This window comes from Macaca nemestrina, chromosome 19 (assembly GCF_043159975.1).
Source record: "Macaca nemestrina isolate mMacNem1 chromosome 19, mMacNem.hap1, whole genome shotgun sequence".
Lineage (NCBI taxonomy): Eukaryota > Metazoa > Chordata > Mammalia > Primates > Cercopithecidae > Macaca > Macaca nemestrina.
Genome location: NC_092143.1, coordinates 9,988,542 through 10,002,328, shown reverse-complemented (window position 1 = coordinate 10,002,328; position 13,787 = coordinate 9,988,542). Strand labels below are relative to the sequence as shown.

The following is a 13,787-nucleotide window of genomic DNA, read 5'->3' as shown; positions in this document are numbered from 1 at the left end:
TTTGATGGGAGACACAGAACCACTCTACATATTCTTTATTATACAAATATTGTGTGTTACAAGAATTGACCTCATAACACATGGGAAAGGGTTGGGCAGTCGCTGTAGGACTATAGTCTTTCTGTCTGGTGTTTGACCTTCAGTCTGCGGGGCCACAGGCAGGAAGGGAAAACAGATGGAAAGTGGAAAAGAATAAAGGAAACTGGAACCCATGGGCATAAGCTGGAGCCCACAAAGACAGACTGGAGCCTGGTGAGTCTTGTCTCTGCCAATGCCGATGACGTGGGTGTCCTGCAGGGGAAGCTGGCATTTTTGTTTTGGAGCCGAACACACATGTGGCCCAAGCATCAGAGAAGCTATGGGAGGATCTGGGGTTGACACAACAGCTGCATGCCCAGGTACTGCCCACACCAGTGAGGGCAGCCAGCAGGCAAATGCCAATGGGCACGAGTTGCCACAATATCTGGTGCCTCTTCACAGATCCTCGAGCCTAAAAGTTACTCTACTTCCCCTTTTCAAATATCTCCGTGACCCACCCTAGCTAGAAACATACAGGGACAAGAATTTTGGAAAATGTCGTCCAGCCTAGCCAAGTTAGCATATTGCCAGGCCATCAGAGTATGCTTAGGGATTAAGCAGGAAATGAGATGACAGCATGGTTCTAAGATGTAAACTCCAATTAAATGACTCCAAGCTACAGACTTGCATTGCATCCACTTGCGTGCTGTAAGAAGAAAAGGTGCTGTGTCAATCAGAGCGCTGGCAGAAATGGAAGGCAGTCCCAAAGTGTTTAACCAAAGAAAGCTTGGGAAAGCAGCCGACCACAGTGGTGAGCCAAAATAAGGAAACTAACTAGGGATAACAAAACACCCGTGAACTGGCAACAGTGGGAAGCCGTTACCACCCACAGGCTCCAGGCAACAAGAGGAAAGAGCAGCTCCAGTGAGCCATGGAGGGTGACAGAGGGAGATCTCAACGAAGCCTAGAGCGGAGGAAGGCAGTCTCTATCCAACTACACCTAGCAAAGAGGGGGCAAAGGGAATCAAACACCCCAAATTCTTTCTGCTCTGGATCTTCCATCACGTACTGTTTACCATCATTGCTAAACCCACACGGACGCCAGCAGGCAAGGAAGCCCCAGACAATGTCATCCGTAGACAGCAGCCTCCTAGACCACAGAGTAGAGTGGAGATGAGTGAAGGGTGGATTTGAGTGAGAAACTGAGAGTAAGCAGCACAGGCAATCGGTCTCAAGTAAAATGACCTCCTTTCATAAGCACACACAGTTTTTAGTGACATTTGCTGCTTCTACTGAAAAACTTACTAGTCAATAATGCAATTTTGTAAACGTTATTTAGGGTGACAAATTTCTAGGAAATACTAAATCACTCAAAATTAGTGTTGTTCCAAAGTGTCTGCACTCCACCAGTTTCATTGTTTTTTCTTTGCTGTTTAATGTCATTCTCTCTCAGGCACCAGGATAATACTTGTAAGCAAGTGCAGACTCTACAAGTGCACCCTCCCCACTGCTTGATAGGCTTGCAACTCACCAGCTGTAGGGTCCCAGCTCCCTTTCCCACTCTCTGGTCCTCCACCCACCAAACCAATGCCTCTGCCCTAGCTAATGATGTTAAGTTGAGGCAACATCTCCTCTTCCCATGGGCCTGGTGACACAATCCACAGTAGACCAGTGATCCCCGAGGCTATTGCAACTTCCATTCAGGAACAAGCGAGATACCTGGAAAGAGGGTGGGCAGATCTTCCCTCCCCTCCTGTCACCATGAATGAACCATGAGGCTGACAGTCCAACATAGGGGCACGATATGGTTTGGCTGTGTCCCCACCCAAATCTCATCTTGAATTGCAACTCCCATAATTCCCATGTGTCATGGGAGGGACCCAGTGGGAGGTAATTGCATCATAGGGCAGGTCTTTCTCATGCTATTCTCACGATAGTGAATAAATCTCATGACATCTGATGGTTTTATAAAGGGGAGCTCTCCTGTACATGTGCTCTTGCCTGCCACCATGTAGGATATGACTTTGCTCCTCATTTGCCTTTAGCCATGATTGTGAGGCCTCCCAGCCTTGTGGAATTGTGAGTCCATTAAACCTCTTTCATTTATAAATTACCCAGTGTCAGGTATATCTTTATCAGCAGCATGGGAACAGACTCATACAGTAAATTGGTACTAGGTAGTGGGGTATTGCTGTAAAGATACCTAAAAATGCACAAGCAACTTTGGAACTGTGTAACAGACAGAGGGTGGAACAGTTTGGAGTGCTCAGCAGAAGATGGAAAAATGTGAGAAAGTTCGGAACTTCCTAGAGATTTGGAAGGCTCAGGAAACAGGAAGATGTGGAAAAATTTGAAACTTTCTCGAAACCTATTGAATGACTTTGACTAAAATGCTGATAGTGATATGGACAACAAAGTCCCAGCTGAGGTGGTCTCAGGCTGAGGAACTTGTTGGGAACTGGAATAAAAGTCACTCTTGCTGTGCAAAAAGATTAGCAGCATTTTGACTCTGCCCAGAGATATGTGGAACTTTGAACTTGAGAGATTATTCAGGGTATCTGTTGGAAGAAATTTCTAAGCAGCAAAGCATTCAAGAGGTGAGAGAGCATAAAAGTTTGGAAAATTTGCAGCCTGACGATTCAGTAGAAAAGGAAAAACCATTTTCTCGGGAGAAATTCAAGCCAGCTGCAGAAATTTGCATAAGTACATAGAAACCAAATGCAAATCACCAAGACAATGGAGAAAATGTCTCCAGGACATGTCAGAGACCTTCACAGCAGCCCCTCCCATCACAGGCCTGCAGGCCTAGGAGGGAAAAATGGTTTCATGCAATAGTCCGAGGGTCCCCTGCTCTGTGCAGCCTTGGGACATAGTGCCCTGCATCCCAGCTGTTTCAGCTCCATCCATGGTTAAAAGAGGCCAAAGTATAGCTCAGGCCATGGCTTCAGAGAGTGCAAGTCCCAAGCCTTGGCGGCTTACATGTGGTGTTGGGCCTATGGGCAACTGTGACAGCCCAGGGTAGGGCTTTAGAGTTGTTGTTGTTGTTTTTTTTCCTAAAAATTCTCTCAGGGATTTTAACCATAAGTAAAATGAGGTCAACTTCCTGAAGAGATGCTACCCCTTGTTATTGGAAATTTTTGTGAATATTCATGAAATGGAACATAGTTATTGAATGTCATAGGCCTTGAGATAAGGATTGTTTTTGGTTTGCTTTTATTTTTCTCTAATTTGGTGACAGGATTTTCTATTTGTTGATTAGGCATTAAATGATGTTTTCTTCTGACTATATTTCCAGTAACAAGATACGTCTAATACTGTCATAGGGTGACAAGGATTCTTGTGAACCAAACCTGGTTCTGATAAAAAGTTGGAAGATATTTTATAGAGTTAAACTTTTAATTCCTGTTCTCTAAAAAAGCCACTATTTCACATGTTTCCAGATGTTAAGGTTTGGAATTTTATTGTGACACTGATAATGTGAATTGATCTTAGACAAATATTAACTCCCCTTGCCTTTTTTGGAGGGATGGGGTCTCGCTCTGTTATCCAGGCTGGAGTGCAGGGGTGCCATCGCAGCTCCCTGCAGCCTCAACTGTCCAGGCTCAAGCAATCCTCCCACTTGAGACTCCTGAGTAGCTGGGACCACAAGTGTGCACTACCATGCCCAGTTAATTTTTTTTATTATTATTTGTAAAGATGAGGTCTTGCCATGTTTCCCAGACTAGTCTCAAACTACTGGGCTCAAGCCATCTTCTCACCTGTGTCTCCCAGAAAGTGCTGGTATTCTAGGTGTGAGCCACTGTGTGGAGCCAATCTTTAAAAAGAAGAAAAAAAATTGCGGCACTATTCACAATAGCAAAGACTTGGAACCGACCCCAATGTCCATCAATGACAGACTGGATTAAGAAAACGTGGCACATATACACCATGGGATACTATGCAGCCATAAAAAAGGATGAGTTCATGTCCTTTGTAGCGACATGGATGAAGCTGGAAACCATCATTCTCAGCAAACTATTGCAAGAATAGAAAACCAAACACCACATGTTCTCACTAATAGGTGGGAATTGAACAATGAGAACACTTGGACACAGGAAGGGGAACATCTCACACTGGGGCCTGTTGTGGGATGGGGGAAGTGGGGAGGGATAGCATTAGGAGATATACCTAATGTAAATGATGAGTTGATGGGTGCAGCACACCAACATGGCACATGTATACATATGTAACAAACCTGTACTTTGTGCACATGTACCCTAGAACATAAAGTATAATTAAAAAAAGAAAAAAAAATTAAAAGTAGAAGAACTCATATAAGCATTTTTACAACCTACCTATGTTTCTCATAGCTGAGCTATTGGTACCAATTAATTTAATTAGAACTGAATGTCAATTTGAATGTGTCTATTTCCATTGGTTTGACAAACTGAAAGTCAACAAAATTTTGCCTGGTAATAAAATTTTTAAAAATTTTTGGTTAGTTAAAAATTAACAGGAAAGCTCTGATCTTGGCTTAAAAGTATTAACTAACATAAAATAATTTGAAAATTGTCTTTCTTCCCTTGGAGCAGTTACTTAGGAAATACGTCATTCTTTTAATAGTCCTGATTTACAAGATGGATTTTTTTTTTAATCAGGTAATTGACTTAAAAGGAGAAACTGAAAGATACAAATACGATTTGGGAGGAAAATAATGTTGAGATTCTTCTATTCCCTGATTGGAAAAAAATAAAAACAAAAATTCAGCCAAAATATTTTGAGACAATGTGTCATTCTGATGTAAACCAAAAATAAAATTCTAAGCCTCTCAGTCATCCAAATGGACCCCTCCTTTCAGCCAACAGCATTCCAAAGTTAACCTGAAAAAACTAGGTCAGGTCATGATGGGACGGGAGGAGTTGGGCATGCCTCATCATACCTTTCTCCCTCTTAGAGCTCAGGCCCAGCTTACCAGCATTAACATCAACACAGAACTTAAGACTGATAGAACAGACTCTTTAAATCTGGTAAGAAACATTTATAATCTAGTCTCTCTGAAGCATGTTACCTGGAAGCTTCATATGCATGATGAAACCTTGGTCTCCACAAACCCTTATGGTAACCCAGACATTCCTTTTTATTGATTCTGTGTCTTTAGACAATAACTCAACCAATTGTCAACCAGAAAAATCTTTTTTTTCTTTTTTTTTTTTTTGAGATGGAGTCTTGCTCTGTTGCCCAGGATGGAGTGCAGTGGTGCTATCTTGGCTCACTACAACCTCTGCCTCCTGCATTCAAATGATTCTCCTGCCTCAGCTACCCAAGCAGCTAGGATTACAGGTGTGCACCACCACACCTGGCTAATTTTTGTATTTTTATTAGAGATGGGGTTTCGCCATGTTGGCCAGGCTGGTCTTGAACTCCTGGCCTCATGTGATCTGTCTGCCTTGGTCTCCCAAAGTGCTGGGATTACAGGTATCAGTCATTGCACCCAGAAGAAAAATCTTTGAATGTGCTTATGACTTGGAAAATCTCCCAACTTTCAGTTGTCCCAGCTTTCTGGACTGAACCAATGTACATCTTACATATATTGATTGATGTGTTATGTCTCCCTAAAATGTATAAAACCAAGTTGTAGCTCAACTGCCTTGGGCACATGTTCTCAGGATCTCCTGAGGACTATGTTACAGGCCATTGGTCACTCGTATGTGGCTCAGAATAAATCTCTTCAAATATTTTACAGAGTTTGACTCTTTTTGTTGAGATTAAATCGGTAGTATTAACATTAAAATGTTTAATACTAGTATTTCTGAAGATTAACTGTAATTTAAACCTGCTTTCTATTTATTAATTTTACTGTATGAATCCTCATCTCTTCTTTCAAAATAACAATAACCAAAGTGTACACTAACTAAGAAGCATTAAGTTCTAGAAAACATAAAGGGAATTGATTTCATCTCACAGAAAACGTCCCTGTTTTATATTACGTCTGCTTTAAAATTTGGAGGGTAAACATTTTTGCACATTCAAGCATGGCTTTGAAATTTGAGACTCGTGTTACTTGTTGGTATGACAGAGCAGAAGTAAAATGTTTGAAGGTATCTTAGCCTTGCTCTCAGAAACACCCTGGGACAAGCTGAGAATCTTCTATTCAGATCTATCCTTGTCTGGTTCCTCAGCATCTACAAACTTGGTGGCCTATCCTTGGCCTGCCTAAAATTTAAACCTATTGCTCTGCATCAGCCAGCAATAAAGACTAAATATTTTATATTCCAGCTATTTGTCAGGAATCAAGGGATTTATCTGGCTGCCACTCAATACTTATCAGCAACTCAGTTGAGAGACAGTATCTTTACAGAGATAACCTGTCTGAAACCCAGTGAGGTAGTCTTCTGAAAAGTTAACTAATTGGACTACAGTTGTTTCCTCCAAGATCCCCCCTGCCCCAACCCTAAAATTGTTTTCACACAAAATTGAATCTGCAAATAGCTAATGACAGAAGGAAATCTGAATCACACTAATGTTTCCTAAATAGCTCCCCAGGTCTCTCTTTGTTGTTTTATCTTTTCGAGTTAAATCCTGGGGTTGCCAGATTTTTCCTGAGTTTATGCAGATGCAGCAATATTTTTAAAGAGGAATCTTCTAGAAGACTATTCCAGAAGGTACTGGTCAAAAATTGCTCATTGGCCATTTTTGATAGATGTTAATTTGCTATTATAATGAACTATATACTATATGCCAATAAAATATAATCTTCCAATAGGTATTTACTTATTCCCTTAGGAAATGAAGACTTGTCTTTTGCCAAGTACTTTTCTTAAGTTGGTGCACAGCCTATTCTGTGTCTGGGTCTTATCCGAAGTCAACTTTTTCATAATGACAATGCAGGGATAATGAAGAGAGAAGAAGGAGGTGCATAGGTGGCTGACTTAGCATTGATCGTTGTGACAATTATTAACAAAAAATTAAAAGTTAATTCTACTCTAAAACTCTCTTGCCTGCCACCATGTAAGACATGCCTCATTCCTCCTTCACCTTCCTCCATGATTGTGAGGCATAAAGTTTAGGGATGAGACAGCAGTAAAAACTGGTTTAGTTCCCCTTTCTCATGTAATTGGTGGGTCACTTCTTCCCTACAAAATATGGACATGGAAAGATGATTATTTTGATGTCAGAAGTAAAGAGAAAACCAAGGAGATAGATTAGAATGTAGGGGCAAAGAGAAAACATCCCCTTCGCTGTGAAGCTGAAATCCCGTCTCTACTAAAAATATAAAAATTAGCTGGGCGTGGTGGCAAGCACCTGTAATCCCAGCTACTTGGGAGGCTGGGGCAGGAGAATCACTTGAATCCAGGAGGCAGAGGTTGCAGTGAGCCGAGATCCCACCACTGCACTCCAGCCTGGGTGACAGAGCAAGACTCCAACTCAAAAAAAAAAAAATTATTATCAGCTTCTGTGTAAATTCAAATATATACAAAGACTTGATGACTAAAAATAATATGGAAATTCTGCCCAATTTTGCTAGGAGCCTAAAACTGCTCTAAAGAATAAACTCTATATAAAATTCTGGAAAACAAAATAATAAAATAAAATTCTGCAAATGAGCATACTTATGTACCTATTGGCCACTTAGAAATCCTCTTCATTCCTCATGCTGAACATCTTGCTCACTCTCTTTAAGCGTCAGAGGCATAGGGTGTGATGGTTCAGGAGGGGAGCCAAACCAGACAATGTGAGTTCAAATCCTGGTTTTGCCACTTTTAGCTGTATGATACTGGGCAAGTTAATTAACCTCTCTGTGACTTATTTTCTTTATCTATAAAATGAAATGTATTGTCTACTACTGCATAACAAATCACCCCAAAACAGTGGTCAAAAACAATATATATGTATTGTCCCACAGTTTCTTTGGGTCATGAATTCAGAAGAGTCTTATCTGGGTAGTTCTGATTTGGATTCTCTTCTGAGGTTGCAGTCAAAATGTGGGCTGGGCTTCAGGCATTTAAAGCCTTGTCTGGGGCCAGGGTTTCCATGATGGCTGCTATCAGCTTGAATTTCTTCCCAGAAAATGGGGTTTTCTTTTCTACTACATTGTCAGGCTGCAAATTTTTCAAACTTTTATGTGGTGAAAACTCATGTGGTGAATCTCTCACTCATGTGGTGAGTTTCTATCCACACGAGCTATTCCATGAGCTGCTTGAGTTTCCTCACAAAATGGTGACCGGCTTCTTCCAGAGCAAGTAATTCAAAAGAACAAGATGGAAACCACAATGTTTCTTATGATCTGGCCTCAGAAGTCAGGACACTCAATCACTTCTGCAGTATCCTATTGGTTACACAAGTCAGCTCTCCTCACTGTGAGAGAGGATGACACAAGAGCACAAATACCAGAAGATGGGGATCATTGAGGATCATCTATCTTAAAGTCAGTCTACCAAATGGGGATAATAGTATTTAGACCTCATAGTGTGATGTGTAACATATTCACTAATTTAGTATGTAAGGCATTTAGGGCTTACCTAATACCTAAAGCACTCAGCAACTATTATATATTATTATAATTTTAACCTTCCTTCATTCTTGCTTTTCCTTTTTCGTAACTAAGCCTGTTCAGTGAGAAAATCAACTATCTTTCCCATTAATTGGTGTTATTAGAACAAAAGAGCATGCTACACCCTTATATATTTTATTCGCATCTAATCAACTGCATATTTAACATTTTACCTAGAAATGGCAAAAGAACTTAAACTCAACCAAACGAAGATCGTGATATTATCCCTGATAAGCCAGTTGTCTCCTTTCTCAGCAAAAGGGACCACCATCCATCTACCCAGTTACATGTGTAACCCATCTTCTTCCAAACCCGTAACTCCCTTTGTGCATGTAATAATCATCTCATTTGTACTAATGCAGTAACTTTTAACTTTCTGCTTCTGCTTTTGCCTCCTCTTAATCCATTTTTCAGTCTGAAAGCAGCACAATATTTCTTTACTCTAGCTTTCCTTGACTAGGTTAAATCTGCTTATTATGTGCTCTCATAGTACCTACCACCCACATTTATTTGTGTGATTTTTCTACGATAGTGACATTTTATTAGTTAGGATTCTCCAGAGAAATAGAACCAATAGGATATGTGTACATAGGTGCATATATTTGTGTATATTTGTAAAGAGTATTATAAAGAGTTTACTCACACAATTATGGAGGCTAGAAAATCCCAAGATGCACAATCAGTAGACCCAGGAGAGCTGATGGTGTAAGTTCCAGGATGGCAGGCTCAAGACCCAAAAGGAGTCACTGTTTCAGTTTGAGTCCAACTTTAAAGTCAGAAAGTAAAAAAATAAATAAATAAATAAAAAATAAAAGATATCCTAGCTCCTAGCTCAAGCATTCAGGCATCAATAGTGGTTGTCTTAACTTTTTTGTTTTATGCAGGTCTTCACTTGTGATGGTTATTACTGAGTGTCATCTTGATTGGATCAGGGGATACAAAGTATTAATCCTGGGTGTGTCTGTGAGGGTGTCGCCAAAAGAGATTAACATTTGAGTCAGTGGGCTGGGGAAGGCAGATTCACCCTTAATCTGGTGGGTACAATCTAATTAGCTTCCAGCGAATATAAAGCAGGCAGAAAAACATGAAAAGGAGAGGTGGGCTTAGTCTCCCAGCCTACATCTTTCTCCCATGCTGGATACCTCCTGCCCTCCAACATCAGACTCCAGGTTCTTCAGTTTTGGGACTCGGACTGGCTGTCCTTACTCCTCAGCAGGCAGATGGCTTATTGTAGGACCTTGTGATCATGCAAGTTCATACCTAATAAACTCACCTTTATATATATATATATATATGTTCTGTCCCTCTAAGAGAACCCTGACTAATACATCACTTGGTTGGATGATGCCTACGCACATAGAGAGAGCAATCTGCTTTACTCAGCCAACCAAGTCAAAAGTACATCTCACTCAGGAACACCTTCACAGACATAGAATAATGTTTGCACCACTTGTTCCAGTACAAGTTGATACATACAATTAATCATCACAGTCATCTCCCATGAAGTCCAGGAAAACATGGCTGTGTATTCCCAGTGCCTAACACAAAATAGACCATCAATACATATCTGATCAATGGGGGAAAGCTTTATTTTCATAATCTGTAATATATTCATTGTATTAGTCTGTTCTCATGCTGCTAATAAAGACATACCCAAGGCTGGGTAACTTACAAAGGAAAGAGGTTTAATGGAGTCCCAGTTCCACATGGCTGGGGAGGCCTTCACAATCATGGTGGAATATGAAGGAAGAGCAAAGTCACATATTACATGGTGACAGGCAAGACAGAGTGTGCAGGGGAACTCCCCTTTATAAAACCATCAGATCTTGTAATACTTATTCACTATCATGAGAACAGCACAGGAAAGACCTGCCCCCATGACTCAATTACTTCCCATCAGGTCCCTCTCATGGCACGTGGGAATTATGGCAGCTACAATTCAAGATGAGATTTGGGTGGGGACACAGCCAAACCAGATCATTCACTTTTCTTTTTTTCTCATTTTAACCACAAAAAAACATAGTTGACAATGTGTAGTACTAAGGAATTCCTGTATGTAAACTTAGGCATTTGTTAAGAAAGAAGACATTATTCTTTTCCAATGCTGTCTCATCAAAACCATTCAGTGGACATAAATGTTCCCACTCCTGACTCCAGGCATTATCAGATAGTAAAAAATTATCGAATCACTTCTAGATTAAAAAAAAAAAATCCAGTCCATGGTAATATCAAAACTCAGAACCATTATCCAATGTAAAATGTCTCTCTACTCCTCTAGCACTCAGAGCTTCAGGTTTGGAGGACAGGATTGTGGTCAGCTTCTGGGTCATTTCCTCCCTCCATGTCAACCCACATTTTCTAGCTACTGTCTTGAGATATACTAGTATAAGAAAAAATAACAATTATTATTATTATTGACAGAAAAGTCTTGCCAGAGATAAAGTTGTCACCTGCCATTAGTGAGCTCAATGTAGCAGATCCCCAGTGCTGATTTTTTTCTCATGAGGTACCTTTGTAAAACTGCCTTTGCAAAAATTATGACAATGAGAAAATTATGACCATGAAAGAGATCTGATCGAACTGCCTTCATCTTGCTTCTAACCTCCAAGCCGTCCTTGTTCATTTCTGGGCATAGGCCAAACTATCTTTGAGAGGAACTTAGTTTAAAGTTTAATTTTGAAGCAAAGATGATAATGGCCCTTTCCCTAAATAAATCCCCTACTTGTCTGGGGACCAGACTGCCTTTGTAGGAATAACAAACTAGCCACAAGATTAAACGTTATGGTTTAAAAGTCATGCAGCCAGAGGCCACAAGTTTCTAAATCTCCCCAGTTGCTCCTAGGGATAACATCACTATTGTAAAAATAAGATTGGTGCTTAAGATATTTTTGAGACCCTGCACCTGATGGATCAGCTGGCACCACCCAGATAGATAACCTAGCTCATCTGGTCTTACAGCCCTCACCCAGGAACCAACTCAACACAAGAGGACAGACTTAACTTCCTAAGATCATCTCTGACCTGACCAATCAGCACTCCCCACTCCTTGGTCCCCCTGCCCCCCCAAATTATCCTCAAAAAACTCCAGTCTCCAAATTTTCAACTTTGGGGGAGACTGAGTTGAGTAATAATAAAACTCCAGTCTCCCATTCACCTGGCTCTGCAAGAATTAAACTCTTTCTCTATTGCAATTACTCTGTCATGATAAATTGGCTCTATCTGGGCAGCAAGTTAAATGAACTCATTGGGTGGTTACATTTGTGGTTCTTTAGAGATATTTCTTCCTTCCTCTTCCCTCACTCAATTGGGTTCACTTGTCCACAGTTCTCTTGATTCACTCAGGGCGTGTCTCTACCAACTGACCTTCAGAATTGCAATCAGCTCCTGTCTTTCCAGACATGCACTGAACTGCTCCCCATCTTATACAGCTATTTCAAGTCCTGGCAAATAAAAAAGAGATCCAGACTTAGTGAAGAAAGACTTTATTCAACAACATTATTGCAAATGTAGGGGTATTACTGGGAAGTGTGGGGATCTTTGATTCTTACCTTCTTGAAGGAAAGAATTCAGCCAAGAGACCAATTAGTAAAGTAAGCAAAAAGGTGTATTAAGGAAAAAAAAGTACACTCCAAGAGAGAAGTGGGCTAACCTTCCCAGGAACAACCCTGAGAGTTCTGTGTTGCAGTTTTCATGAGGTCAGACTTTTCCCTTAAGTTCCTGCCTCTGTCTTCTCTCTGTCTTAAGTCTTTGTCTAGTTTCCTGCTTCTGTGTTAAGTCTCCGCCTTTGACCCCCGCCTAATTCCCTGCTCAGGTTTGTGGGATTCTCTCTTACTGTCAGTTGATGCACATGTGTGGGACCACGCGATCAACACTAATCCTCCTACTGGTGGTATTGCTTATTACCACCACCCCAGGAAGGTCGTATAGTGGTCAGGTCTGTACTTACTGCGCCCACGTATCTCATTAATTTCTCTTTTGCCCTTTTGCCCTTCTTATCAACATGTAGCTAGCTAGATTCTGACAATTTTATCTGCAGAATGAGCATTGACTGGACATCCTAAGGGGGTGTTTCAGGGTGTTTCTCTCTTTGTAGATATCTCCCCTCATCTCTGCTCATACTTAGTATGCAGGTTTCAGGTGGTCTCTGGGGCTTGAGATTTTCCAGAGCTTCCTCCCCCACGGGCTTCCTTTCCTGTTCATGTCTAACTATCTGCCTACTCTAATGGGGGAGTGACTACTGCACCATGGGAGACCAACTATTACAATGGATTTGTATGTCTGACATCAGTCTCTGCACCACTCAGACACTATGGGCATAGGTCAAGCTATCAAATTTGTTTCTCTCTAGCCTTCTTGTCACTTGCCTTAAAATGGGGAGGACACAGTTCCACCTCTCCCTCATTACAGAAAGAGACACACAACTTCGGTTTCCTATGGGAAGTTAGGTGGGTGGGCCAATTCAAGCAGAACAGCTTGTGGAGCAAGCCTTCTGCAAATCTGGCAAAGATAGCCAAGCACTTAATATAAAGGTACTTAGCACCTATTACGCCCAACCTCAGCCAAAACTCTGAGCCAACTCTGACAGTAAAATGGGTCCTGGCAGGGGAAAGTCTCACACACTGAAACCACTTGTGCAGTATTTAGTTCAAAGACAGTACCTTTTGATCTTAAGTCATTTGGTCAGTCACTAGTAAAATGTGACTCAGGATGGGAAATTTACACATACCAATTTCTAAGGTATGTTTATTATTGTACAAGACATTGAAATGACCAGCACTTTTGCCTGACCTAGCACAAATGTCATACTTCTTAGATATGTATGCTATTAATTGAAGAGAGTAAGGTTACTTCTACATAAATTATACTATTAATCTAAGTGCCTCAGTAATCATTGATTGGCCTGTGTATCACTACTTACATCTTATATGTTTATTCTGGGTTGCTCACAAAGTGAAATAACATCACATTGTTCCATTTTCAATATCTGCTCCTTTCAATAGTTCTTCTTTAATGAAATAAATCTGACTTTCATCGGATTTAAAGTATTTCATAATCTATGACTGACTAGTTTCATTCTCAAGAATGTGTCTGAGGCTGGGTGCAGTGGCTCATGCCTGTAATCCCAGCACTTTGGGAGGCCAAGGTGGGCAGATCACGAGGTCAGGGGATCGAGACCATCCTGGCTAACACGGTGAAACCCCGTCTTTACTAAAAATACCAAAAAAATTAGCCCGGCATG

The 13,787-nt window shown here is 40.9% G+C and overlaps 1 long non-coding RNA gene across 2 annotated transcripts in view; it reads right to left on the bottom strand.

Moving 5' to 3' along the window:
• Positions 1-13,787, bottom strand: part of LOC105476944 (uncharacterized) — an 84,277-nt gene that overhangs the window by 54,204 nt on the left and 16,286 nt on the right. For both annotated transcript variants that reach the window (XR_011616809.1, XR_984348.1), the window contains exon 2: positions 9,192-9,314. This is a non-coding gene — a long non-coding RNA (uncharacterized lncRNA). The remainder of the gene's footprint in view (positions 1-9,191; positions 9,315-13,787) is intronic.